The sequence below is a fragment of the Phasianus colchicus genome, chromosome 17, assembly GCF_987193195.1.
Source record: "Phasianus colchicus chromosome 17, bPhaCol1.hap1.1, whole genome shotgun sequence".
In the NCBI taxonomy this organism is placed as follows: Eukaryota; Metazoa; Chordata; class Aves; order Galliformes; family Phasianidae; genus Phasianus; species Phasianus colchicus.
In genome coordinates, this window is record NC_143452.1 from 4323732 (window position 1) to 4351111 (window position 27380).

At 41.5% G+C, this 27380-nt stretch overlaps 1 protein-coding gene across 1 annotated transcript in view; it reads left to right on the plus strand.

Annotated features, from left to right (window-relative positions):
* Nucleotides 1-7363: 7363 nt before the first annotated feature.
* Nucleotides 7364-27380, plus strand: part of LOC116235174 (uncharacterized) — a 142464-nt gene continuing 122447 nt past the window's right edge. The window contains exons 1-3 of the mRNA XM_090152028.1: nt 7364-7423; nt 16564-16706; nt 18735-18834. The gene's annotated coding sequence lies outside the window, so the exon portion shown is untranslated. The remainder of the gene's footprint in view (nt 7424-16563; nt 16707-18734; nt 18835-27380) is intronic.

A 27380-nucleotide genomic window follows, 5' to 3' on the forward strand; every position in this document is an offset into this window, starting at 1 on the left:
ATAAGCTTAGGACGTTCATCTGGGAAGTGGGATACCTTGACTGCCATTCCTGTAATGTAGAATTTGTGTTAATGCAAGAACACATCCTACAAGACAGACTGAGGGCTTTCCTCCTGTATGTAGCAGGCAGGGTACGGTCTCATGTTCCTTCAGTTGGACAGGCCAGATGTGTTTGTGATGGACACCTTAACCAACACAGCTTCTTGGGCAGAGGCTGGTGGCACCATTTGTTCTTATACCGTGTTTCTGAATGTAACCCTAAAAAATATTCTGTGCTAACTTGTCCTGAATTTATAAGTAGTTTTGGATCTTTTCCATTTTTTATTTTACCAAATGTGCCAAATGTGAACGGTGACTTAAGATAGTCTCACATTTAGAGTTAACTGTTGTGTAACATAATGGGGAGTCGCTTTGAAAAAATATATATGTAGATCTTTTCTGTTACTTACTGAAACTGGAAATGGCACTAATGGGAAGAGCCAGTGTGCGTTCAGCTCAACACCGACTGTTCAGCTGGGACGTTCTATGTTGCAGAAAGACTTGCCTTGCTTCAGACTTGCTGATAAAAGCAGAGGAGTGCTGTCTGTATCAAGATTTATGTTATCTGTGCCCAGGTGATAGCATTGCTGAGCAAAAGCCAGCTCTCAGGATAATCCTCTGGGGCTGAACGTACAACATGTGTTCAAGTTACCACAAGCTATTTTCTTCCAGACAGTGCTTGTTTATTTGAACCATTTGGCAAATAAGAGCTTACAGTGAAAATCTGTGATTGCTTGAGGTTGGTTCATAAACTGAACTGGTTAGATTCATTAACGTATTTATTTTCATTATTGCTGACCATGTGTTAATCTGGAGAGAGCACTAGTGAAGATGATTGAGTTGTTAAGCGATGTAAAAGTTCTCACACAGTATGGTTAGTGTGTTCTGTTGTATCTACATTTGGTGCGGGGAGAAAAGCAAACTGGTGCTTCGGAGCTGCTGTGTTAAAGTGAGTTGCTGTCTGTTTAAAGGAAAGTCTTGTTTTTGACATCAAATTGTTTGTTGAATTTCAAGCTTTTTCTGACAGCTAACATCTTTGATGATGTTTTTTCATCAATAAGAAAGGTAGAATTTTTAATCCAGCATGAGAGACAGATAATAGCCTGATTGAGTCAGTCAGAACAATGACATGACCCTAAGTCTCTACATTCTTGAAAATTCTCTGCCCACCAATTTATGCACTATTTTTGACTGTAACTCTTATCTCTTATTGAAAAAGGGCAGAATGTCTTTTCTGCACAATGTGCCCATAGTTGGTAGTATGTGTTTTTCTTCTCCGTTTTCTGCAGAACATGAAAATTGTTTGCAGCCCGTTCTTAGTTTTTCCTTTATTTATTTATTTATTTGCTTTTATTTTTTTTTGAGAGAGAGAGAGCCCTGACACTCTTTGCGTGGAAGAGAAACTGAGAAGCAAAAATATGGATATTTTGCTATGGAGAAGGACGTGTGTAGGCTTTGTATGTTCCCTAGATGAATGGCCACAAATTCTTATTTATTGTAATGTGTACAGAAGGTGCCAGGAGCTATAAATTGTCTGCTGGACACAGCTAGAATAGCAGTACATGCCTTCCTCATATTCCTCCATGATGCGACTACTGTGTGGTTAGCTTTTTTGTTGTTGTTAAAGAGGACTGTTTTGTTCACAGGGGAATATCTGAAGCTTATTCACTGATATCTTTGCTCAAATTACCCCAGGTGTAAGCATTTCAGTGACTGCCTGACTGGCACCACTGCACTATTTCACCTACTGCCCTCTGAATCAGTAAATAAGAAATTATGAGTCGCCTCAGCAAATCTGATCCATAAGCCTTGTAGTCCAATATCCTGCCTCCATCAGTAGCCAACTTACTTCAGAAGAAACCCTACATGATACCCCGTAACTGTGGAATTGCGTTTTGCACATGAGGTATTTTTATCTCAGGCAGTTAATACTTGGCACGTGCCCAACATATTTTTTATCTTTTTGTTGTAACTTATTGTTTTGATTATTGATGCCAATGACTAATCCTTTTTGGACCTTTATAAATACTTATCTCGGTGTTATTTTATATGAAGCAATCAGCTCCATAGCCTGGCTGTGGGCTGCATAGGAAAAAGAATTTTGTTTTATTGGTTTTGAATTTGTTTTCATTCGTCTTTACCTGCTGTTCCTTTGTTTCTGCGTTAGAAGAGTAAAAAAGAACACATGCGCTCTGCTCTCTGCTGCTCACTCTGCCTGATCTTCTCACTAAATCAAATCTTTTCACCAATGTCATATGGAAGTTTTTCCCTCGATCTAAAACCCTTTCTTGTCCATTCTTAGGCTGCTTATTTCCGCTACATCTGGTTTTGAAATGGAGTGAGGAGTGAACATAGCCATCCAAGGAAGGGTGTGCCATCAATTTACTGAGCATTATTAATATTGTTATTTGCAGATTGTTACAAAAATTTACGTATTTTCAAAATTGCACTGAAGTCAGTGTGTTGGGGGCAGAATGAGAATTTCAAATACTGTGAAATTAATTGGAGATATTTGTCAGCTGTATCTTAGTGACCTCTGTTTGGATTGGCACCTTAGCTTGATATCACCAGGGAAATAGTCTACTTTTCCCTAAGGGTGAGCTGGATGCTGGGATGTATGATGGCAGAAATTAATCAGAAATAAGGGCAGAGACAAAAATAATTCTTTCTCTGCCTCTTAGACGCAAAAAAATCCCCGGACTGGATCCTCAGCTCAGTGCGTGGTGGCTGGCGGGGCGCCATGTTGTGCCACTGAGGGAATGGGCCGTTCGCCTCAGCGGTCCTCGCTGGGAGGAGTTCCAGTCACAGCACTGCCGGTGGTTCGGGCAGTGACAGAAACCTGGCTGCTCTTGGCCGGAGGGAGTGTGGGATTTGTGAAACTTGAGGAGGGTTATGGCAAAAGTTGCCCTGAGATTGCTGATTCCATTCCTGCTTTTTGTTTTGTTTTAGTTGGCTTGCGAGGATTGTTTTCGCTCTTTGCCAGGTGCAGAGTTGAATGGCAGGCCACACTCTAAAGCTCTTCTTTCACAAATCCACCCACGCTACAGATTTCTGTGTTCATCACGTTCTGTGACATGTAGCTCTTGGAAAGATGCAACTTGGAAATAATATCTTTAAATCTGAGTGTGCTTGGACTAGTAAAAGATAGATTTCCAACTGCCCAGAGAGGGCAGAAGGAGAAAGCTGTCGGAAGGTAATGAACAATCTTAAATTCCCTTAGAGTAGGCCTGAACCCAGTCCTATGAATTTAGAAGATTCAGAAGAAAACATCTGAAATGATGCTCATATTTAAAATAAAGGTGAGATGCGGTGCCAAATGAAGATATCTGCTGGGTTTTCAGTCAGAATTTGAGTTCCTCACAACTGTGTGTCTTGGTCCTGGCATTCAGTCTGTGTGCTTGCCTTTGTCTGGCTGCCTTTCCCTCCAGCCTTTCATGTTTGTGATGGATCTGCTTCCAGTGATGTCTTTCTGTCTGCAGTCAGCAGTCAAACCCAACTCACAATATCCCAAGTGAAGTTCCTATCTGAGTTCATCAGAAACATGCACAGTGAACTGAAATGCGAACAGTTGATTTTCTACCAAGAAACACCTTGCTGATAAAGGAAACAGAAAAAAAAACAAACAAAAAAAATATAAAAAGAGCTGAAGATGTTCTATTTGGTTTAATAAAAGTCTGCCTTAACTGTCCAGATTTGGAATATGTCTCTGGGGCCCTATGGGACCTGATCTTCTCTTTCACACTTAATTTCACTACGTAGAATTCATTGGCTTTGCAGCGACTTGCTTAGAATTTGCACTGACGGAGAAGAAAATGAGCAGTTATTTTCAGGGGAAAATATGAAATTCAAGGCAAAATTCAGAAAATGGGGGGTAAAAGGAAGAGCATAGTTCAGAGGATTTCTTGGTGTTTGAAACAAGACCCATTCAGACTGCAGTGATCGTAAATTATTACCATTTAGTTACTACTACCATTACTCAAGATGAGGAAAATCAGCAGACATATACTGGAAACTGGATTGAATCCAGCGTGTTCTTATATTAAAAAAAAACAACAAAAAAGAATTGCAGAAACCACAATTTACATGAGGCATGGTCCTCCATAGGTTATTTTGGCACAGATACTAATGCTGCCCTTACTTCTGTTTTATCTTCATGGTGACTGTCTCCAAATAACAGAAGAGACAGGCAAGGGAGGCTATGCTTCATTCAGCAGTGTTTATTTGTGGCATTAACTATATATCTTAAACTGTTAAGATTGTTCTGTTTCAGCCTTTCTTATAATCTACTAAAAAATCGCCTAGTAGGAGTCTTTTAATGTTACCCTTTTGACTGGAGCTCTCTGATTTTGATTATGCATTGCACTGAGGGTGAAATTTGGGTTAAAGATAATTGTAAATATGGTATTGATATTAAATGATGTTTTCCCAACATTGCAATAATGCTTGTTTTGTTTGCTAGAGAGTTTATTACTTTTTGATCAATAGCATGTGAGATTTGTGAGGGAAATTAGCATAGTGAATAACAATTAGGAGAAAAATCAATGGCATTCAGACAAATAAGTGACTTGAAAAAGTCCCAAAGGCACACATACACTCACACAGATTCTTTAAAGTGTAATACATCTCATTTTGAATTCTAGAAGAGGAGAGAGCTATTTGGACCAGAACTGAAACTGATGGCAGTATAATTGAACTACTGTGGGACTATTTGTTGCTATTTATTGTTTCTAATGGCTTGAATGTACGAGTGTTTCATTCACTGGCTCTGCGAACTTTCTTTGACTTCTGTCATGTTTTTTCTCTGTTCTCTGCTGGCCTTCTTTCTTCTGTCTCTTAATATACTTAGAGGACAATGCCATGGTTACCCACACTGTATTTCTTTGTGTTGCCTAATATGCTTGCTTTTCTCCTACAGAGAGTAGGTTCTGTTTCTCTTGCAAGAACCAGGAGGGCTTCAGATGAGACAGGAATGAAAAAGTTCAAGATAAACAGATGGAACTTATTCTTTAAAAAAGATTTAAGCTATGCGACTCTTTGCCATAGCATGCAAAGCTTATAGATTATTTAATGGAAGAAAAATCCATCTAGGTCAGTTAAATTCAGTAAAATCTTTCTGGCTTAGGAAGTCCTGGTACTGGACATAGGATCTCAGAAAGTATTTCAGCTCTCTAGATATGTGCATTCAAGTACATGTGTCTCAGTGCACCCTTCTCTTGCAATCCTGTTCAGGAATCAATGTTTAGAATAATGACTCTGCTTTCCTCTGAATTGAGCTGGTTAATAACTATTGCTGGGGAAATCAATCAGATCTATGATATCTTATTACTTACGCTAATTTAATCACAAGAAATGGGTCATTGCTTCAGTTCAGAGGGCAAAATGAGTGTGAGTGGATGTGTGACTGTATAGAAGTGGGAGCGGAGGAAGGGAGACTTCATGATGTCACATAAGGAATAGAAATGGAGTGGGCACTCCTAAGGCTGTAGGATGGACAATACGGAGAAAAACCACACCCATTCTCTATAGCTTCTGGAAATCTGTAGATTATCAATCTGTAATGTTGCTTTCATATTCCAAAGAATCTGCTAGGAGATAAAGAGAGCTTTTCATTTTCTCATCTCTGTTTTCTCTCTCTGCCCAGGTTAAAAGAAGGTAGTCATCAAGAGAAGCAAGCAAAATGGAAAGGTGTGTGACTTCTATCAGGGAATTTGGAGCCCATTTCAAGTTATTGCATCCTCAAGAGAAAGGTAAATGCAAAGGAACTGTTCATGTGTTCAGTGTGTAAAATTCAAAAAGAAGGAAATGGCATCTAAGCAAGCTTAATGTACAACATGTGTAAATTCAGCCTTGCAAAGATTGTCATAACATTTTCAAGCTCTTGTCCAAATTCTGCTTGCTTTCCTGTATACGTAATTATGTTAGGTAAAACCCTTCTCACACCCTCTTGTTTGTAGTGAGGAGTACATTTTGTCAGTCACAAGAGAAAGCAGATAAATAGACATTTCTACACACTGAATTGTATTCTACTGTAAATATTTTCTGCAAAGATCTTTCATTCAGAAGAAAATTGGAAGTATGTTTTCTAGCTGTTGAGTTCCAGAAGCTAAACAAATGCCAAATACATTAACTGTAGCTATTGTAGAAAGTCATATGTCTTGCATGATTTAGGCATTTTTGATTAGGTACTTCTTTTACGCATCTTGAGTTCTTGCCACATAGAGAGCTGTTGATTTTACTCAGATCCTGTTGGTTTTGTATGGTTTCTCCTCCAGTACAGAGGAGATAGATAAGACTATTTACAAACTCTGAAACCTAACAGCTTTCCTGGATTGAAACCTTTCCAATGTTCCAGTATATTTTAAAGAGCAATCCATGCTGGAGGAAAGGCAGTGAATATGAAGTGTGTGGCAAAATGTTAAATAGAATATAGCTTTGTGGGGACAAAACCAGATGTGTTTTTAAAACGGGTCATGCTGAATCCTTTAAGGAATTGCTTTCTCTGAGCTAGTGAAATTGCTGTTAGAGTTGTTCCCATGCTAGAGGGAAGAAAAAAAAAATTAAAAACTGACCCATCACATTAGAAACATGTCAGGCTGTTACTAAATCCACCGTGCAAACAGCCCTACTTTCCTGACAAATAGATCTTGAACACTATTAGAAAAATAGAAAACACCAGTGCTAATTGCTGCACTAACATTATCTAATTCACTTTATTAACTAGGTAATGAACTGAAGCCATCATGGTCTAATTGAAATAAATAAATACATTAAAACTGTGAATTAAAGTAACTGCATTTTGATGGTTCTGGGTTATTCATATTACTTGAAAATGTTATTTTTAATCCATACACTGCTGGGTGCATCTCCTTGTGCCCCAGGGATAGTAGAAAGTATGGTATTGGCCTCTATTTTTGTACCCCATTTACTTCACATTCACACTGCTTCCAGATGATTTTTTCCTAGCAAGATCTGGTAACTTTAAAAAACAATAATAAAAAAGAATGAGGGAAACTTCAAATAACATTAAAATGAGCACCAAAGTATAGGACTCTAGTGTTAGGCATCTCTACAGTGCCTTTGACGTATGTTAAAAGATTTTCAGGAATAGTCATGCTTATCCAAACTCAGCTTCTGCTGACCTTGATGGGGATTCTACCACAAACTTAGGAACAAGTTGGCTGATGCAGAACTCTTTTAACATGTCTACCATGAGCTTATTTTTCATCAGCTGCAGCATTTGATGCATTAATATGAAATACAAAGGTAAACTGCAGTCATGAAAGGCTCCCTGATAAAGGACTGTGTTTTTTCCATCCAACACACTGCGTGATCCTTCAGTGCTACTCTTGTGCATCTGCTGCTTGGGGATCCATGTCAACTACAGGTTTGTTCATTGTGTTGTGGTAGGCAGCTGAAAAATATACTAACTTTGATCTTCTGGGGGGTCAAATTCTGCAGTTGCTACAGAGATGCTTTTTCATCAGGAAGAGGGCGGGAAGTGGCCTCAGTGGTTGTAAATGGGAGGAGAGTGCTTTCAAGGCTCTCTTTGTGAAGCTGTATTCTGAACTACGGCTCAGAACTTTGTCTCTGTGGTCTCTTTCTCTTCTAACAACATTGTATGGCTTTACTTCATCCCCTTCTTATTCAGCTAGTGATCAGCTGGGCAGGTAGTAGACATAACTTCTGTTCTTCTCCACTCTTCTATTTTCATCCAAAAGTGCTGTTCTGCTTACAGCAGGATATGCAAGCACACGTAATCTCATCTTATTTTCGTTGGCACAGGTTGAAAGCTAAAGAAATTTTAACTGTTCTGGGTTTACAGCCATTTAAACAGAGATGTAACTTACCCCTCTACAAGAGTAAGTGGCTGTTTGTTGGTTTTAGCCTGTAGTTATTGATAGCCTCCTGCTTTTGTGGAAGGAGTTGCAGGGCACAAGTCAGGATCCCTGCAGCACCTGGGAATGCTGTGCTGTACTTGGAAGGTGAAGGAGTAAGTTCCCACACTACACAAATGGATTAATGCTGGTTTTAATTTCTTCTTTTCTCTTTTGGCTGAAAACGAGGGCGGTTATATGTTTGGCAATTAGCAGAAAGGAGAATAGCCAAGTGTTCAAAAATGATATATAAAAAAGTAGGATCCTGGAATAAGCACATTACTTCTGTGTGAAACAAAAACATAAAACTGCACCCCTGGGAAAGCCTTAGTCTATAACCTACTACACTCCTGAGATATTCCAGTGCCTCTATTAAGTTTATTAATGAGGGCTGTGAGATCTTAACAGGAATGCTGGCACTGCCATTCTGCTCTGTTGCTTTACAGTTTGGGGGAAAGATTAATAATATAGATGATGAATTGTAGGGCAGGAGTCTGTGGAAGTTTGAGAGCAGAGAAGAGTTTCTTTTTTTTTTTTTTTTAATACATTCTAATTAATTCTGTATCACCTGTTATATGGCAGACTCCTGATATCTGCAGTGTCAGAAATCAGGGCCTGATCCCACTTCCCACTGAAATCGATGTGAGTATTGTCATTGATGGAGCAGCTAAGCAAGTAACTTGCAAGAATTCATTTATTCAACAAATCTGGCTGCTGCTTCTGCTTATCTCTATTGATTGTACTCATGTCCAATCAGGTTTGCAGCATTAGCTGCATTACTTTACAATAACAGCGTAATTCACTTGGGGCATGTTCTTACCCAGTCCTAGAATCCACACAAAGATTAACAAAAGGTGCATCCCATGCAAGCTTTTTCAGGGGCAGATGCCTTTTTAGGTAGTCATATGACTCAAGAAACTATGTTCTCTTTTTGCAGTTGCCAGAATAAAAGCAGAATGGTGACTCGTGAAATTATTGCTGGTGTGATACAGAGAAGATGCAGCAGTGTATATAAAACTTTGGGCTTGGGAAACCTTATTTCAGATTCCAGTTCCTCTCACAAGCTTCTCTTCTGTCTGTCTGTCAGATGGGCCTCGGGCAGCCATTCCTTACAGGCTGCGATGCTGGTGCACAGATCTGCTGGTGCAGCAGTGCTGGTTGGCATTTGGGTGAGGACTTGGGCAGGCAGCCTGGGAAAATGTGTGTCCTGCCCTACTGTGCTGCTGTCACCTCATACCTCTGACCACCAAGAGGAGAACCAAGAATAGGGCTGAGGCTGCTGTGGGCAGCTCTGCTCCCTGTGTGCGCCAGCCTGGTGGGATGCATGCTCTGAAAAGGGGGAAGGAATGTGATTTTCCATTTTCTAAGTGGGCGTTGTAAGCCACAAACACTAAAAAAAAGCAAATATTTAAACATCTTCAGTAAAACCTTTTCAAAAACATGGAGTTCTGACCTGGACCTATGGGGAGCTGAGCGTGCCCAGCGAAGAGCCCGGCACTGTTGCTTCTCCATGGGGACCAGGCTGTGTCCCACTTCTGTCACTTGATGGGGACACAACAGCAGGTTGGTTGTGTACGAAACATGAGCAGCTGGATGCGCTGCAAGGGCAGGAGATTTGTGAAATCAGTGCAGAACATCCTTTGCTCTGCTATGGAGGTGCTCTCCAGACCCTTGTGTGGATCCTTCTTGGGAGGAAGTGGTTTTAGAAGGAACATGTATGACTTTAATTCTGGTTTGTAAATAAACCATCAAAGGGAAACGTCTGCAGGAGCGATTTAGCCAAGCTTAGCACAACACATCCTTTTGCTGCAGACTCTTGCCTTGTTCATGGGTCTGAAATCCTTGATGACTATTGCTTGTTTTAATTTCCTTTCTATTTTGCTGATGTCCAGAAGCTTTTGTTTCCTAAATTCCTTCTCCATTTTCTATAACTTATGATCACAGACAGAGAAAGCGGCTTACTTATTAACCACTTGTAAATGTGGTGTAAATATTAATCTCCTAGACATTTATTTTTCATGATGTCATTCAGATCTTCCTCTGTTTAGAGTTCATTTTATGCCCCAGCAACTTATATGATGGATTGTAAGCATCATTCCTCTGCATCTTACTGGAGAGATAGTGATTGTGAACAGTTTGACGTGTGAAGAAATCCAGAGTTCCTTCCAGGTGATGGTCTTTAGCTTCATAGCAGTAACTGATCTGGAGGAGTTACCTCTGGATACATCAAATATTTGAGTTCTGAGGGTCAAATCTGTGTGAAGTGGTGAGAAAGCAAGTTGTGTGGGCATGCAGTACGACCTGTGCCAGCATTGAGTAGATATCAAACCATGGCTGTCTGGGTGATTATTTTTTGGATTATCTACTGGACCATCAGCAGGCAGAACAAGTCTGAATCTAATCTACCTTGGCACACTGCTTGCTGGAGGAAGAGAGGAGGAGCTGGTCACTGTTCCTGAGATAGCTAGAAGCTTTTGTTCTCTCTGTGAATTTCTCTACCAGGCATCACCCTCCCTGGATGCCAGCCTTCCCTTCCCTATAAGGCCATGTTTGATAAAAAATGTGCTTGACTGGGCAGCAGATCACGGGGAATAGCTGCTTCTTTGTTACTTTCCTGTGTTGTCTTGAGAGGTGTGTGTGTTGAAGTTATCAAACCTTTTACTTTTAATCCACAGCTCACTTTTGCTGATACTGTCGTAATTCCTTCCCTTTCAACTGTATCCCCCTCCTTTTTTATCTGAAGAAAAGCAGAGCTAAGACATGATTTAGGACCAGTCAAACCTCTGTGGCTTCCTTTTGCGTAAGGAACCTGAGTGCAAGATTCTGTGCGAACTTCTTTCTGTTTATGTATATGAACTCATTATGGAGGCCTCAGTCCTCCAAAGAGCTCTGTGTATAAGCCAATGAAACACCAGAGTTCTGCAGAGGGCAGAGCTCATAATATAAATATGGCTTACAGCCTTGCCTGAAAACCATATTGCCTTAAACATACTGTTATATGGCAAGTCCTGAGTCCTCTGCAGATGCAGTTATATGAGGTTGCTTTCTAAAGATGTGTTTATTCTGCATTCATACTGGCATAATAATAATCTATATAATAAAATAATCTTCATACAAGTATAAATCTGTCTTCACTGTGATTTTTATCAGTATAATTTCACTGGTTAAAAAAAAAGAAGAAATAAAACACCATAAAACTAAATGCAGTATCCATCCTTAGCCTTGGATGTGGTGCTCGGGGACATGATTTAGCAGAGGGTTTTTAGTTAAGGTAGTATGGTTAGGTTGTGGTTGGACTCGATGATCTTTAACTTCTTTTCCAACGTGAGCAATTCTATGATTCTTTGTTTTTACCAGTAAGGTCTAAATATAGATAGAGACTGAATGCCAACAGTGCTTCACAGTTAATTCCCAAGTTACATTTTGGTGTAATAAAAGCAGTTGTTCAATAGGATTTATAAACAGTAGTAAGTTTCGTTGCCTTCTGGCTGGTTCCTGGAGTCACTTCTCCACTATCAGCAGAAAAATGAATGAGAAGCATCATGTAATGGGAGCAGGGCATCTCTGCTGCAGACTACCACCCTGTGCCATGTCTCCTGGTGGCACAGGAGGAAGCAGTTGACAGCTCCACTTTCTGCCTTGTGCTCTTGCAGAAGCTTGTTAGATAAGCAGTAAGTGGCTGAACACTGACAAAGAATAGTAATCAATAATTAATAGTTATAGTATTGTAGTTTAATTGCAGTCACAAATAGGTAACTGGTGATGGGACAGGTAAGTATTTATTCCTCAAGTTGTTATGTAGTGCTTTTTTTTTTTTTTTTTGATATTTTGCAAAGACTGTTGCAGATACATCTTTTCATTTATGAATTTCATTTACGAATGCAGTGTGTGAGCAGAAAGACAAACGTGTCTGGAGAGATCTCTGGGCAGAGGGCTTTGGGTCAGGCTGATGGAGGAAGGCTGGGCTCAGCTCTAGCACAGAACTGGAGTTGAGCAGAAACTGAATCCCCACCAAAGCTAGGCCTATCTTCAGAAAACTCACTGAAATTCATAATAAGAATATACACTAGGAGGAAAACATACTTCCTTCCTCTTTATTCTCCCTTCCTTTTTTAACTTCTCTCTCCATTCTCCCCAGTTCAGTTTCATTTCATGAGTTCTACTCAAGAGGAACTGAGCGGATTAGATGAATTCTGCTGGGGAGGGATTGCTGGTTTGGTGTGCGATTGCTACTTCAGTGTGCCAATTATGAGCACATTTACAATATGAAGAGAAGAGAGAGAGCTGGTAGACTGGAAGACCAGAACTGCTTTCAGATCAATAGATGAGCTGACATTGAGGCTAGAGGACTGATAGAAGCAGTGGAAAGGATAGACATATTTGGCAGCTTTCTGAAGGCATTCAATAGCAACACAGAGATGGAGCTGATAAATCAATAGCTCTTTGGGGAGATTAGATTGATATTTTAAATGTATATGGAACTGTCCTAGCCAGGAAGACTGAACAAGCACTGGAAGAACAGATAAGCAGAGAAACATTAATTAATATTTCTGTATTGTTTTTGTGTGTGCGTAGTTTTTTTTTTAAGGAACTATATGCAGTTTGAAGCTGCTTTCTTTTTTGCAGCTGGGAGGCTGGATCGGATGGAAGCCTGAATTGCACTATTACTCTGGAATTCCTCAGGCTGGAGTGGGTTAAGTTAGCATTAATGAATAAATTATTGTTATAATGAAAAAGCACTTAACACAGAGGCTGTTGGTTGGCAGAGGGACAGGACTGGGACAGCTCTGCAGCGCTGCCAGGGCTGGAGGGGAGGTCAGCCTGGGCTCACCATGTGTGTTATCTATGTGTGGGTGTTCTGGAGAGGTTAAGGATGCAAAGGAAGGCATTATAGCAACTTTCAAACCATGTGATCAACAAGACTTAGAATCTAAATTATGCTTTATTGCAAACAAGGGTGCTTTTGTCAGATTTCAGTGGGAGCGAAGCTGTGCCCTTTATGCTGGTTTTGTCCTGCTTTGGGCCAATCAGACTCTTTTCTCATGCCACCAATTATATCAGCTGTCATAAATTAGAGACAAAATGCTGTAAAGTGTTTTTAATCATTCTGGCATTCCTGGGGTGAGCTGCAACTTCTGCTCTGTGCTGCTCAGTGTTGGGTTCTCCCACAGTGCCCCTCCGTCTTCCCTAAAAACCTACTAAAAGTTCAACTTGACAGGTTATTTTTGTATGTGATACTGTTGTGTTCACCAGATGTTGTGAAGCTAAATTAAAGGATATCACGTACTAATGGAATTTCCTAGAAGTGTACAAGTGAATTATTATGGCTGGAAAAACTTAGGCTATTTAATATATATTTCCATAGAGGCACGAGGGAAGGACTGCGATGAATAAAGTAAATGTATAATGATAAGGGAGGTAAAGGATGTCCTTGGTTTGCCTTCCCTTAGTTTGAATTTGATAGAAATTGGATCAACCCAAAGATAACTCAGCTACTTTTGCCTGTCCCACTTGTCTTGGTTTGTCTGGTGCTGCTTCCTTGGACTCACTGGACTCCCCTGTCTAACAGGGACCTGTTATGTGCTGACATATTTTTAGAATAATTTTATTTAAAGAAAAAAAAAAAAGATTGCTAAGAGAAAACCAGTTCCATGACAGCAGGGTTAGAGTGATCTTGTCTTTAGCAGCAAATACTACTTTATTATATTTGCATGTAAATAGATGCCAGATAAGTGTTTCAGATGAAGAGAGCGTTTCAAAGTCATTTGCTTTCTGGAAAATAGAATAGCTCAGCAGGACTTGGAAGGCTCTGAACTTGAGATGCATTATGTTCAATGTTGATAAAATTGATCTTTGCAAGTTTATAACCCCTCAGAGTTACCCTGGAACATGGCTGCCTTCTGCAATGCCTCTTGCTGATTGCTGTTAAATTGCAGTATGGTGTAATTAAGAGGAATGGGGGAATGAGTGCTTATAGGGCTGACAAAATGGATTTCTTCACTCAGGAAATCAGTGCATTAGTAAAGAAACTGGAATATCACTTTCTCCACTAGATATTTGTGGTTGGACATTTGATCTTCCTCCTTTTGACACAAATACTTGTTTCTCCTTACATATACCATGATTGCTGAAATCATGATCATGTATTAACATGAGACTGGGCTCAGGACCAGTTGATTACGTACCTGAATTATTCCCCAGGCACTCCCAAAAGCTGTGAGGCCAGCCAGGCTGTGCTGGCTCCGCTGTGCTGGGTTATGGACCTTCCCCTGCAGCTGGCAGAGGGTCTGGTCTGGCGCTTAAAGATCTGGGTGGACCTTTAAGTGTACCTGTAAACTAGATGACTGTCAGTGCTATGTAATGTGTGCGCCTTGGGCTCCCAATGGCTTGAGCAATCAGCATGATAGCCCACACCCAAAACAAAAGGCTCTGATAGGAAATGTTGGATTAGACCAGAGTGTTTTCAGGCCAGAATATTGGTATGTATAAAATAGTTATTTTCCTTGGTGATCTTGTCATTCCCAAGTGTGAAATATGAACCATCAACTGGCTTCAGTCATCTCACAAAAAATGCAAAGAGATTGTAAAAGTTATGGGCAAATGTGAACCTAATCCAAAGAAGTTTGGAACCAGACCTGCTCAGATTGGGAAATCAAAAGCAAGCAAAGGAACAGAAGAGCAATGCGACACCCACCACCAAAACAGAAACTCCCAAACACCATGAAACGTAAGTAAGCCTGGGGAGAAAACACTGCAGTGCCTTAACCAAAGTGTTTTGCATTGCTCCAGGGCAGAGTTGAAGTCAAGATACTTTAAGTGTACGTCCAACCATAATTCGTCTGGATTTCTTTTTAGCCGTTTAATTTTCATAAGACTGATTTTTAAATGATTTCAGTATGTCAGTAATTATCCAATTTTAATTCTAATTTCATTTCAGTTTAACTTTTCAGTAGGAATATGTGTGTGTACCTGTAGCATATATGCACATGCTTGAGCAGGTTGTGTGCACATGATGACATGCAGTGTGACCTCAAACCTGGGGGCTGTTCTTGCTTCTCCTCCTGCTGTGTCACTTTGCAAACATCCTTGCCTTCTACATGCCCTCTTGTGCTTCTCTTTTGCGATGGCCATAGTTTTGGGAGAGGCTTGCAATTCTTTTCTATTCATGCATTAGTACTGGGGGTAGTTGGTTGATGGAGCTGGTGACTTTTGGCACTGCCCAACACAGAGTGTGGGGGAACTTTAGGGAGCTTTCAGCTGCAGGCTTATGTTAATAATTAGCAAATTTGTGAGCACTGGAGTTAAAAGGACATCTGCATTGGCTTAAACTGATGCTGAAGCTTGACAGGACTAAATACACTCCTTGTGTAGTGCTCTTCTGGACTGTGTGTTTGACCTTTCAATATTTAAAGGGAGCTGATAAGCAGGAGGGAGAGCTTTTTACTTGGTCTTATAGTGATAGGACAAGTGGGAATGGCTTTACACAAAGAGGGTTGAATTTATGTCTGATGTAAGGAAGAAATTCTTTACTCAGAGACCCTGGCGCTGCTGCCCAGAGCTGTGGGAGCCCTATCCCTGAAGTGCCCAAGGCCATGGATGGGACCTGGGCAGCCTGAACTAGGGGTCAGCCAGTGCACAGCAGGGGTTGGGACTGGGTTTGCTTTAAGGTCCCTTCCAACCCAACCATTCTGTGATCTCTTCTGCAGTTTAGCCACTGATGGCCACATGCTGGGTGTCCCAGCCCTGGACATCGCACCCTCCTCTTGCACTGCTGCCCACCAATGTGCTGTGGAGCAGCCCCACGGGTTTCATCACTTTTCCTAACAGTGACAGGTGCCTGTCTGCTGGCTTCTCAGCACTTCAGCTTTCCTGATATCTGAAGCAATAGATGACACATCTGTCATAATTGTGCGTTAATTGGAAAGCACGCTTCTTGCCCTGCAGTCCATGTGGCTATCGATGTCGGCTCACCGTGCTGCTGTTCCCCAGGGGCACTGCAGCCATGGGGAAGCAGAGCTGCTTCCAGAGAGCCTAGCAGCTGTGCCCTGTCTGCCTGTTGAAAAGCAATCTCCCTTAACAATGAGCTAAAAAATGCACGCTACTGTATAGACATCACAGGCTTACCCTCACTGAGCAGCGTGTTTGTGTATCTTGTGGCTGCCACATACAGGACCTTAGCCATCCATCAATATCATCACTTTAAGAGGAGAAAAAAAACAGCAGAGACATGTTCCAAATGGTTTCACACTAAAAGGAAGCGTCAGACTTTGTGTTTGGCACGGTGTGCTGGAAGTTCCCATGCTGGGCAGCACCTCTCCCCGTGGATGGGCAGGACAAGTTGCCTTTGGGACGTAATGCCTTTGATTAAAATTGGCAATTCTGAAGCTCCTGCTGGCCCCAAGGCAGCTTGGTGACATGTGACTGCGTGTGACAACACAAATGTGGAAGCCTGTCATTCAGCCTCCAGCCTGTTGTAGTGTCAGTGCAAGCCTTGCCAAAAGTAGTTCTCCTAGCAACACTTACAGTAAAATACCCTCTTGTCCTGCAACCTTTGCTTTAATTAAATGAAAATGGATCAAGCAAAATCAGAGGTTTTCTTTTGTTGATTAAACTGTGATTTATTTAGCAAATATCCTCCATCTGTTTACAGAAAATGTTGGCTTCTGACTCGTAACTACGTGGACCAACTGCAACCACAGGCTGTGCCAGTGCTCCTGAAACCAGACCGAGTTCTGTGCTGTGCTGCTGCATCTCCTCCCACACCTGCCATCCTCTGGGCAGTGCTGAAGCAGGGTGAGCTGCAGAACAGAGTCTTAATGAAAATATAAAATGAATATCTAATAATAGGGCAATTTAATTGAGCAATTCCAAATGGCTGAAGCAGATTTATATCAGCACATTGATTAGTTGCTGGAGACATGCAGAATCCTGATGGGCCCCGGCCAGAGGAGCTCTCTGCTTGATGTAAAACTCCTGTTGAGTTTTACACAGATTTCTTTTAGTGCTCCCATTTCCTCTCAAAGAAAATCTTCAGGTATCAAAAGTCTGAGGCCTGTGGTCAAGGCCTATCTGGCATCTATAGTATTTGAGACATATCTAGGAAATTCTGACTTAAGGAGGGCAAAGAAAAAAGGCGCACAAGCAGAGGTGAGAGAGAGTGAAATTGCGCTTCCCTCTTTAGATTTTCCTTGTGAAGCCCAGATTCTAAGAAGACAAAGGTTATCAGGCTAAACCTAAAGAGTAACTAGAGATGAAAAGTGTGAATGTCAGTGCAGACCTTTTAGAGCCCTCAGTTTTCTGTTTATAGGGATGTACTGGCATGGAAATAGTGAGCATAGCTAATAGTTCACTACAAGTTGTTATTTGCAAAGATTGGGGCATACTGTTGGAAAAGATACAGTTTTAGAAGTCAGAATAATTATAGGATCTGCAGGTAAAGGCCACTGTACTGAAATCATTTCCAGAAGAAAATGCAGGGCAGCCCTTAGGTACTAGGAAGAAAATTGGGCTCCCTAATGCATGGAATGCTTGTTTATAGCACGTGTTGATCTCTAAAGATTACTTCTTTGTTTCAGCTGCTCATACAGTGAATCTAGCTGAGGCTTTGCAAAGCTCTTCCTGTGCAACAGTGTTGAATCCAGTCTCATACTAAATCAGAGTTCTTACAGGTGTTTTGATCTTATAGGAGCAAATGAATTGCCAGATGTGAAACAGGAAAATAAAGAAGTTTTCAGACTTTATCAACACTTTGATCAACACCTAAACCCACTTTGAAGCACATATATCCTGCCCAACTCAATGAGACCAGAGCTAGAATACAACCAAAGGAATTGCACAGAAATCTTGAAGGAAAGTTTGATAATGCAAAACTGTAGATTATCTTGGACTAGCCTTTGCTGATGTAATCATATGTGCATACTGAAGGGTGCATACAAAGCTGTTGCTTTTCCTCTTTATTAAAGCCATAGGCTGTATTTTTCAAGCTCTCAAAGCTGTTTTTCAGGCTGGATTTGAGTGCAGGCACCTGAACTTCCTGTGAGTTCAGACATGCAGGGATGTGTGCTGGCTTAAATCACGTGGCAGGAATGGCTGTCTGCTTCCCTGGGCTTTCTGGTAGCTTTGGGCTTCAGCTCTGGGCTGCAGCTGAATAAGTACCTCCAAGCAGTGTCTTTTGAGCATCACCGCTCCTGCTGTGTGGTACCACTGCACTTCCCTCCCCACCCAGCTGCTCAGCAGATCATGGTTCAGCTGCAACTGACATATGGGGTGATAGAGCAGAAAAAAAGATAGTAGTGTGCTCTGTGCATTCATGAGATGGCGGTACCACTGCAGGGAACTGTGGTCTCCAGATGTCACAGGCAGCTTTGAAAATTCCAACTTCTGAGATGCTGGAATTTGGATCATAATATACTTTTCAAGGCCCCCTCTTCCCCTGACCCGTGCTTAGTGTGTTGGAATCTTGGACTAAACTGTATGCAGCAGCCCATCCTTCTGTGTATGGGATACCTAATGTCATGGGTTCCTTGGACCCCAGTGGTGTCACCTGGGATAAGAAACAATTGCAGCTTTCTAATGCAATGACTTTGATTTTGGATTGTAGTTATCTTGTTTTTTGTCTTTCTCATCAGTACCACTAGAATTTCAGATTCTCTCACTCAGCTGTTGGATAAAACTTTGAAAAGAAAGGAAAAAAAGATCATAAAGTTCACACAGAACTTTTACTGTGAACTTATTTGACCTTTGAAAAATAGATTCATAACTTTTCTAAAAAATATTTTCCATTTTTACTCTGCTTTCTTCCTGGTTCTGCCTGGGAACAAGAAGCAGGAAGCACCATAAATCTTGTGAAGAAGCCTTCTGGCAAGCTTCCTAGCCCGGCTCTGCTGAGCGCTGAGTTTTGGATCATTTGGATAAACTTCGTGTAAGTAGCCAAGCTCATGTGCTTCCCCAGCCTGTATGCAAACTCCAAATCCCAAGAAGCCAACGTATTGCTTAGTCTAGGCAGGCTGCACTCTGCCCTTTCCTGCCCAGCTTTCTTTCACATATAAAGCACATTTTGAGAGCTGCTTTGTTTTTTTGGATGAACTTGGTGGTAATGTGACTTACGGTCTTACAGCCAACTATAACATATGTAGGCGTCCTTTACATTGCTTTGCTAATACATCCTAATCCTGTCTGGTGATACCGTGTGCTGTTCAGAGCTTGTATTAATTCTGAGCGTAGCTTAGCAGTTTCACTAAAACACCATCATGGGGTTTAGTTTGAAGCTTGCAATTTGTTCCTTGTTGCAACAGAACAAGCAGGTTTGGACCCCAGAGAGAAGGAGCTCGTGAGACTTGACCTAGGAGCAGATTTTCCAGTTCCTTCCCTTCTGACCTCAGGGTGGCACAGGGCCTTGTGCCAGGCCTGCTATAGAATTATGAAATCATTAAGGTTGGAAAAGACCACTAAGATAACTTAGTTCAACCATCGACCCATCCCCATCACGCCCTCTAACTGTGTCCCTCAGTGCCACACCTCCAGAGATGATGACTCCCCTACCTTCCTGGTGAAGACATGCTTCCTAATTTCCAGCCAGAACCTCCCCTCGTGCAACTTGAGGCCATCACCTCTCATCCTATTGCTGTTACCTGGGAGCAGGTACCTGCCTCACAATCTCCTTTCAGGGACTTGCAGACAGCAATAAGGTCTTCCCTGAGCCTCCTCTTCTCCAGACTGAGCCATCCCAGTTCCCTCAGCTGCTCCCCATCAGATCCCATAGTCCTCCGGTCCTTTCACAGCTTCATTGCCCCTCTCTAGACATGCTTCAGGACCTCAGTGTCTTTCCTGCAGCAAGGGTCCTAGAAGGCTGCGGTATGCTGGGACCAGGGCAGTGCCAGCAGGTAGGCAGGCATGTGTTTGGAAAGCCCATGTGGGCTCAGTGGGGTGCTGTTCTGGCAGGCTTTGGGTCCTATAGTCCGAGGAGGAGCGTGGTATGGGTGAGGGCAGCACGGTGCTGGCTGTCAGCAGGGCCTGCTGCTGTCACACCTTGACTTGTTGAGCAGAACACAGCATGGGGATCACAAAGCTGTCATTACAAAGCATTAGCATGAGAAAAGGAGCGCTCCTCATGTTTTGGCATGTCACACCCGAGTGACAGGGAGCACAAATACAGTCAGGCATGCAGAACAGTGCGAGTCAGCGTTGGCTTTGACAATGTTGGGCACCAAGGCTGTCACTCCTTTGACACAGCCCCTCCCTCCCCCTGCCCACGCTGCCATTCGCAACAGCAGCTCGCCCACTGCTTTTCTTTCTGCACAATGTGTCAATAATTACTTGTCAGGCCTCTGCTTATAGACCTGGGATGGTGAATAAACGCTTATTATGCCTGAAAAATGTTGCAAGCTTTACCGTAAATCTTATGTTACAAATGCACACAATAGGGGCTATTGGCACAGAGGCAAACACTCGCATTAACATGGGAAGTCATGCTGCCGAGAATGGAGTTTGACAAACTAACTTGCAGCACAGGAGTTTGTTGACCTTTTCTTTGCCTCCCTGGCAATAGGAGTAGGATTCTGTGTATTAAAATGTTGGATGAGTAGGAGATGAGAGGGGAGACCAAGCATCTCCCTGTTAGGGCTCCGAGAGAGAGGATGCTCTGAATCTGTGAGCACTTCAGAGCTGGTGTTATTGGCTATCATCCTTCCAACACACCGGAGCTAGGCAAACATTTGAAAGCTAAATTTAACTGTATTTTAATTCAGCAGCCCGTGGGCTTCTGCATGTGCCTGCTTACCCAGTAGAGGCCCAAAACAAAGCGTTATTTTGGGCTGGCACATTCATGGCATGCCCCTGCAAATTGCAGCTCTTGAGCTGTTTTACTGATCTGACTTTAAGATGGCTTCTTCTGTGGACTGAAGGTTTGATTTTGAGGTACTGGAATGAATTGTCTAAAGGTATTTGCCAAATGTGCAGGTGCCATCAATTGAGCATAAAGTCAGAATGTGTGACAGAAATTTTAGAGAAGTGATAATTAGGGCCTGAATTTAAATACGAAGTAACCAGAGGCTTACAACAAAAATCTGTCCTCTCAATGTTGTTAGCAGAGACAGGTGAACTTCTCTAGAGCTGGGTTCTGCCTGTCCGTGATCTAAGCAACTCCCTGCAGCATCCCATTGTTTTCCTTGTATTTGTAAGATTTTTCATGGTTCTCTATCCAGCTCATCTTTAAAATGTTCTTGTTTAGTTCCTGCATCTAGTGACTGAACATATCTCATACCTGTTTAACCCTTTCATGTTTTCAATATTTTTCATTCCACAGCTGTTTTCTATATTTATAAACCTCCTTCCACTTTTTTACTCATTGTGGCAATGAAAGCTTAATTTCATTTTTGCCAACCACTTTGCTGTAAGCCTTCAGTCTTAGATACCCTGTCTGGATCTAGCAATCAGAGTTTTGAAATGGGAGAAAATAATACTTTTAAAGAAACACTGTTTAAATCACAACATTACTTGGGAAGTAGAAACACATTTATTTCTGTCATAGTGTTCAGAAAGAAGATCAGCTTATTTAAAAAAAAAAAAAAACCAGCAACTTTTGGATTGCTTTTAGGAAATCCTAAAGCATGGAGTAAATTTGAGCTATATTGTTTAAGCAGTGAGAAAGCTCTTTGGCAAACAAAAATGCAGGTTGTATATGTGAACTGGGGATTTACACACTTGTTGTGTAAAGCCCTGTGCACCAACCACAATCAAAATTTGACATAATGAATTTTCATCCCTTTTACCTTACATAGATGTTGCCAGCTTTCTTTTAGATTATGCTGATATCAGTTTGAGATAATTGCATTACTGGGTGCCCAAATTGCTGCTGAGCTCACCTGGTGTGAGTTTTAAACCACCTGTCTGTATTTCAGTAAACCTGATTGATACCTGTTGTTTTTTTGGCCCATTGTGCCAGCCTCCAACTTTATGGAAAATTGAGAAGATCTTAATAAGTTAATTATTTATTCATAGGCAGATTGACAGCGTTCTTTCTCTCTACTGCAGAAATAATAATAATAAAAAGCCCTGGAGAAGAGCATTGAAACTGTTCAAGTGAGTGATGCTTTCAGCGTTAAGGATGGGGAGGGAGCAGGATTTGATTTAACTCTAATTGCAGGGGAAATTTGAAGAGGCAGAACTTGATGGGAAGCGATGGCACTTTGGCCTGCAAGAGAAAACCGAGCCCATCTCTCAAATAAGTAAATAAATAGCTTCTTGGGTTTGTCCCAAATATAAGTGCTCCGGAATTCAGTCTCACGTTAAACAATTCCAACTGAAAGGGCTCCAGTTCTTGAGCTCTGCAAATGTTTATCCCTGCTGGAGGGATCGAGATGCTGACAATTTAAACTGGGAAGTGTTCGTTCCCTACCTTTCTCCCTGAGGCTGGTTCCAAAGTGAATCTGCTACCATGAGGGAAATTAGAAGAAACAGCTTTGTTTTTTGTTTTTAATTTTTTTTTTTTCTCCTCATTCTACAATTTCTGAGTTCAGATTTGATTGCTGGTTTGTTTCAGGGCTGTATTCTGTAATAGAAAACCTGTTCTTATAGCTTAGCAAACAGAGCCTGCATTGTAGTACTGATGTCTACGAGCAGAGGACAGCGATGGGCTGGTTCATGATTTTGGGCCAGCTTAGCTATTCCAGCGAGGCACTGAGTTACGAGTAGTTATACCAAGGAGAATTCCAGATTGTAGTTTTGTCACTGCTTATATGGCATGGCCTTTTCCACCCCAAATAAACATAGTATAAAACCTCAGTAGTTGCCTAATAGCCTCTGCCTCCTGTAGAGGATCCTGAGATTTTTCATGTGAATTTGTGAGTGGAAATTGGGTACAACAATAGTTCTGGTAATTGCGTGTGTAGTGGCATGCTTTGTCTATGGCTCCATGAAATGACCTCTGGAAATATTACACTTGTGAGTTGAATCTCAGCATTCACTCGGAGTTCTGCTTTTAAAAAAGAACCTCATCATTTACTCTTGGCCTCATTTTGCCTTTTTAAATCTCTGGAAGCTAAGATTTTTAAGTGATGTGTCACTGTCTTCATAACAGCAACAGCCTTCATATTCAAACTGTTGTGAGATACTTTATTTTTTCTAAATCATAAGTCATAATATATCATAATATCATAATAAATATCAAAATATCATAATAAATAAGTCAGCATAGCCAGAAAGTGTTATCCTGTCATCAGACCTGGCCTTATGGTGTTGGGGCTCATATTCATTAATGGGAGATACTGAGATGGGGCAAAATAAAGTTGATTGATAGAACCTTGGTAAGAGATGTAGTCTGTGGAGAGACTGACACTTTGTTTCTGGAATTCTGACGTGAGATGCTCCATCAAGATAGTGAGTGGTGTAGAAGCAGGTCTCTAATAACTGATAGGAACTGCTTAAGGCTGCTAGGCGTCACAGACACAAGGAGATGATCAGCTTGGGGACAGTATTTTGGGGTAGCTGGATTGCCCAATGGCTGTCATCTGTCTACTTTCATTCACTTTGGAGCTTTGATTTGCAGATTTGTTCACATCTGCTCTCCCACCCTCAATACAGAGGCAGGCAATTCAGCCGTTTCAGATCCATGTCTAGAATGGGGTCTGGGTATACCACCAGCTGAGGGCTGTGGTTGAGATGCTGTGGTTCATGGCGCCCATGAACAATGCTGACATCATCCCACAGAGGACAAGTATCTCCCTGGAAATCCAGGCAGATGCGTCAGTGTGTGGGGTCAGGTGTCCATTGTATGTACCAGTGGAGTCTGGGCTTGGCCTTTCTATATGCTCCCAGGAGTTTCTCTATGAATTAAAGTAGGTGACAGACTAAGTGCAGATAAAGACGGGAAGAAATCCCTGTTCTTATTTTTCATAAGCATGCCGTGAGTCAGCAGCACATGATGTGTCCTTCAAGGTTACGTCTGCGGTGAGGACAGCGAGCAGAGCGGGCAGCTGGGCTGGGTTGGCTGGGCTGGGCAACATCCCTGCCCTTATCTTGGGCTGATTAGGGCTCCTCAGGGAGGCTGATGACCTTCTTCTCCCTTTCACAGAGGGTGGGTTTTGTTTTGAAAACATCCTATTCTGTGGAGCTGTCAGTTGGAGACAATTTTATAAACCTTTCTTCTCAAAGTGTACTACCAGCAGAAGGCTGTTTATTTATCTAACGTACAATAGTGACGAATCTGATAACTATGGAGTGCATTAACCTCTCTGCTTCTGAGATGTTATGTGTTTTGTTGTTTGTTTTTTGAGTTTATTTGTCTGAATCAGAGCTAACCACTGTGAAACTGAAAACCTCAGGTTTAAGTGCAGCCTGGTATGAACTGCTGCTCTCCAGTCTCTTGTACTGACATACCAGGGCTGAAGGGCAAATGTATGTGTGGTTACTTCTGATTACAGTTCTGCTCCTTTAACAGTTGAAGACAAAATATATAGTTTTAACTGGTTTGTGCATACCAGACCTAATTCCTATGATTTCTGTTAGGAGTGGAAGCTATGCTCTTTTTGGGCTAAGTTATCTGCTAATGTAGTCCCTCTGCAAATAAACTTTCCAACAGAATGCTTCTATCTCAGCCTCGTCTGACGCTGAGTTTTAAGCATCTCTTTCAAGAGTGGTCCTTAGATTTCCTTGCACCTTCTCAGCAGTCTGATACAGGAATGGGACAAGGTCCCGTGAGATATGGTTTCTTTCTTTCTTTCTGAGGGTTGCTGTTGTTTTTTTTTAAGGCTGGCCTTCTTGGTCCTCTAATTTCAGAAATGCAGCTTGGAGTTCTTGCTTTGACAGCTGCACTGTGCGTTCCTCTGTTTTGCAGTGGTGGTTGATGGTTTTAAGTGGCTCATCCTTGGTCTTTGAGTCTATAACCACTTGTTTTTGTGGGCTTGGATTGTTTCTGCATGAAAAAGACCTTCAGCACGTGTCTCCTAACTCGTGGGTAAGTGCTTCTGAGTTTGGACTGTGACATAAAAACATGCTATTGATGTTACTAGTGCCTCCTCCCATGCCATGTGTTTGGTTAAACAGAGCTGTAGTTGTTGCTTTGCACTAACCACAGTGCTGTGGTGCCTGTTAAAGAGCACCAAGGAGCAATTTCTCTGTAGGGCTTCTTGTGGTGCTTTGGGCCTGCGGTCCCTGGTAACAGGTCTGGAACTGTTCAGGTAAGATAAGTGCATAGATGTAATTTGTGTGGATTGCTTTTTCAGCTGGATGCCAACATCCTGGTGTGAGTGAAAGTAAATATCGGCTCTCCAATTTTTCATTTACTCTTGGACAACCAGACCAGTGGGTTAGAAGAAACCAGTGGTGTGATTGGCCCTAATTTTAATAAGACTTTTGACAGTGGATCTAAATATCAAAGTAGAGAAAAGTGGTCAAGATTAAGCGATTATAAAATAGATATGTGGTTGTGGGTGTGGCAGACATTAATGATTTAACAAGGTTTGATGTCAGACTTGGAGGACATATCAAAGGGTGATTTTGTAGCTGACTGTCCTGCGCTCACATATGGTCAACATTGTTAGTGGGATCTTGGATAATGCGCTAAAAATATGAAGTATGAGATTTGCAAATAGGAGTGAGCTGGGAAGGGCTGCAGATGTTCTTTAGCATGATGCTGGAATTCAGAACTTTCTGATAAGTAGAAGAGAGATTTAGAAACAAAGAAGCTGAATTCCAGTAAAGCCAAATGCAAAGTGTTGTGCTGAGGCCTGGCAAGTCAATGAGAGGGAAGAAAAGGATGTGGAATTTGTAGAAGTTCCCAGGCCAAAATTGAGTCAAGTATGATTACGAAGTGAGCATCATCTTGTGGTACGTATTTGTGAGACTACCATCCGCTTATCTTAGGAGGTGGTTACATTTACTTTATGTAAGAACTTATATAAAGAAAGCATTGATTTTTTTTTTTCTGTCAGAATGTGTTTGAATTTAATTACTGCAAAGTTGCGCGTTGATTTATGTAACATATTAGGAAAAATCAAATGATGAAAGTTATGAAGCACTGAAAGATGAACCCAAGGAGTCTTAGAATTTCCTTCACTATGCATTTTAAGCAACAAATTAGATTGAAATCATTCAGGAATAGTCCTGAAATATTTATCCAACTTGCGTAAGGGATAGAACTTGCTGACCTTCTGAGTTTTTCTTTTCTGTGATAAAATGTCTCAAAAATCAATTCCTGCTATTTTGCCTACAGGAAACTCAACTTTTAAAATTCTCATGTACATTAAGTGGTTTTGTTGCCATTTAAATCTGGTTATTTTTTTGCTCTTACATGTTTTGTTTGATTTTCACCTAATGCTTGTGGATGTGTGTTAGCTTTGAGACATGCATGGAGCTGGATGGAGAATGATGTTTTCATTCATTGAAAATACAAAGATTTCTAGAGCGTTTCTATCTACTTGAAAGGAAGGAGACTATTTTTATCGAATACATTCCATAAAATTTGGGAAAGGTCGATGCAATATATTCATTTTGGTATGTTTGACATGTTTTGATACCTACCAGTAATAACACAGGGAAAGACTGATATGGAATTAAGAGGGAGGAGGAAAATATGAATGTCATTTTTAGAAGTTTAGGTTCACGTCATCAGTTCTGAACAAACACAACAAAGCTTCTACTCAGAGCAGTGCTGATCATCGCTCGGACAGCAGTGTAAGTGTGAGAGCTGAGGTTGGAGCACGCAGCTGGCATGTAGAAGCAGAGCAAACCACTTCAGGCCATGTTGCTGTTTGTGCCAGTGCCCCTGCTTTTGATGTGGCTGCCACATGTGCACAGCCTTGCCAGGACTGAATTAGGCAAACATTTCATTAGAAAGAAAATTGTCAGCCGCTACTTTTACGTGATTCCAAGAACAAATCTTTCTCTCCACCCCACCCCCTCCCCCAGTACAGCTATTTGGTGGGAGCAGAGGTTTCTGGATAGAAATCTGAACATTGCTTGATCATGTGAATAACTGGTACTGGCAAAATACATTTGAAAGAATTTGCACCTTGACAGCAGCAGCATGGATAGTGAGATCAGGACTTCTTGAGACCCCAGTGAGAGTGCTGGGTTCTCATCTTCTTGACAGATAGACAGGTTTCTTGGTATTTTGATAACGTTGTCAGAGCTTGGGATAGCTGTAGGACAAGAAAATAAATTAGTTCCTGACTTTGTGTGAGTCATTACTGGGTATCCATGTTAGAATTACACTTTCTCACCCTCCTAGTAGGATACATGACCTCATATGCCCACAGGAGGCTATCTGTTGGATTTGTTCCATTTTGTGTAATTTTGAAATTCATGAAGGTTCATTGGAAGGATTAATTATGTATAAGGCATGTGTCTGCATGTTCTTTTCATCTGCGAATGTTATCCTGCATGCAGTTATTAAGGGTCTGATTGGACTGAACGTTTTGACAAGAATTCAGTGACAAAAGGGGCCCATTAGTCTTTGAAGTCATGGGCCAA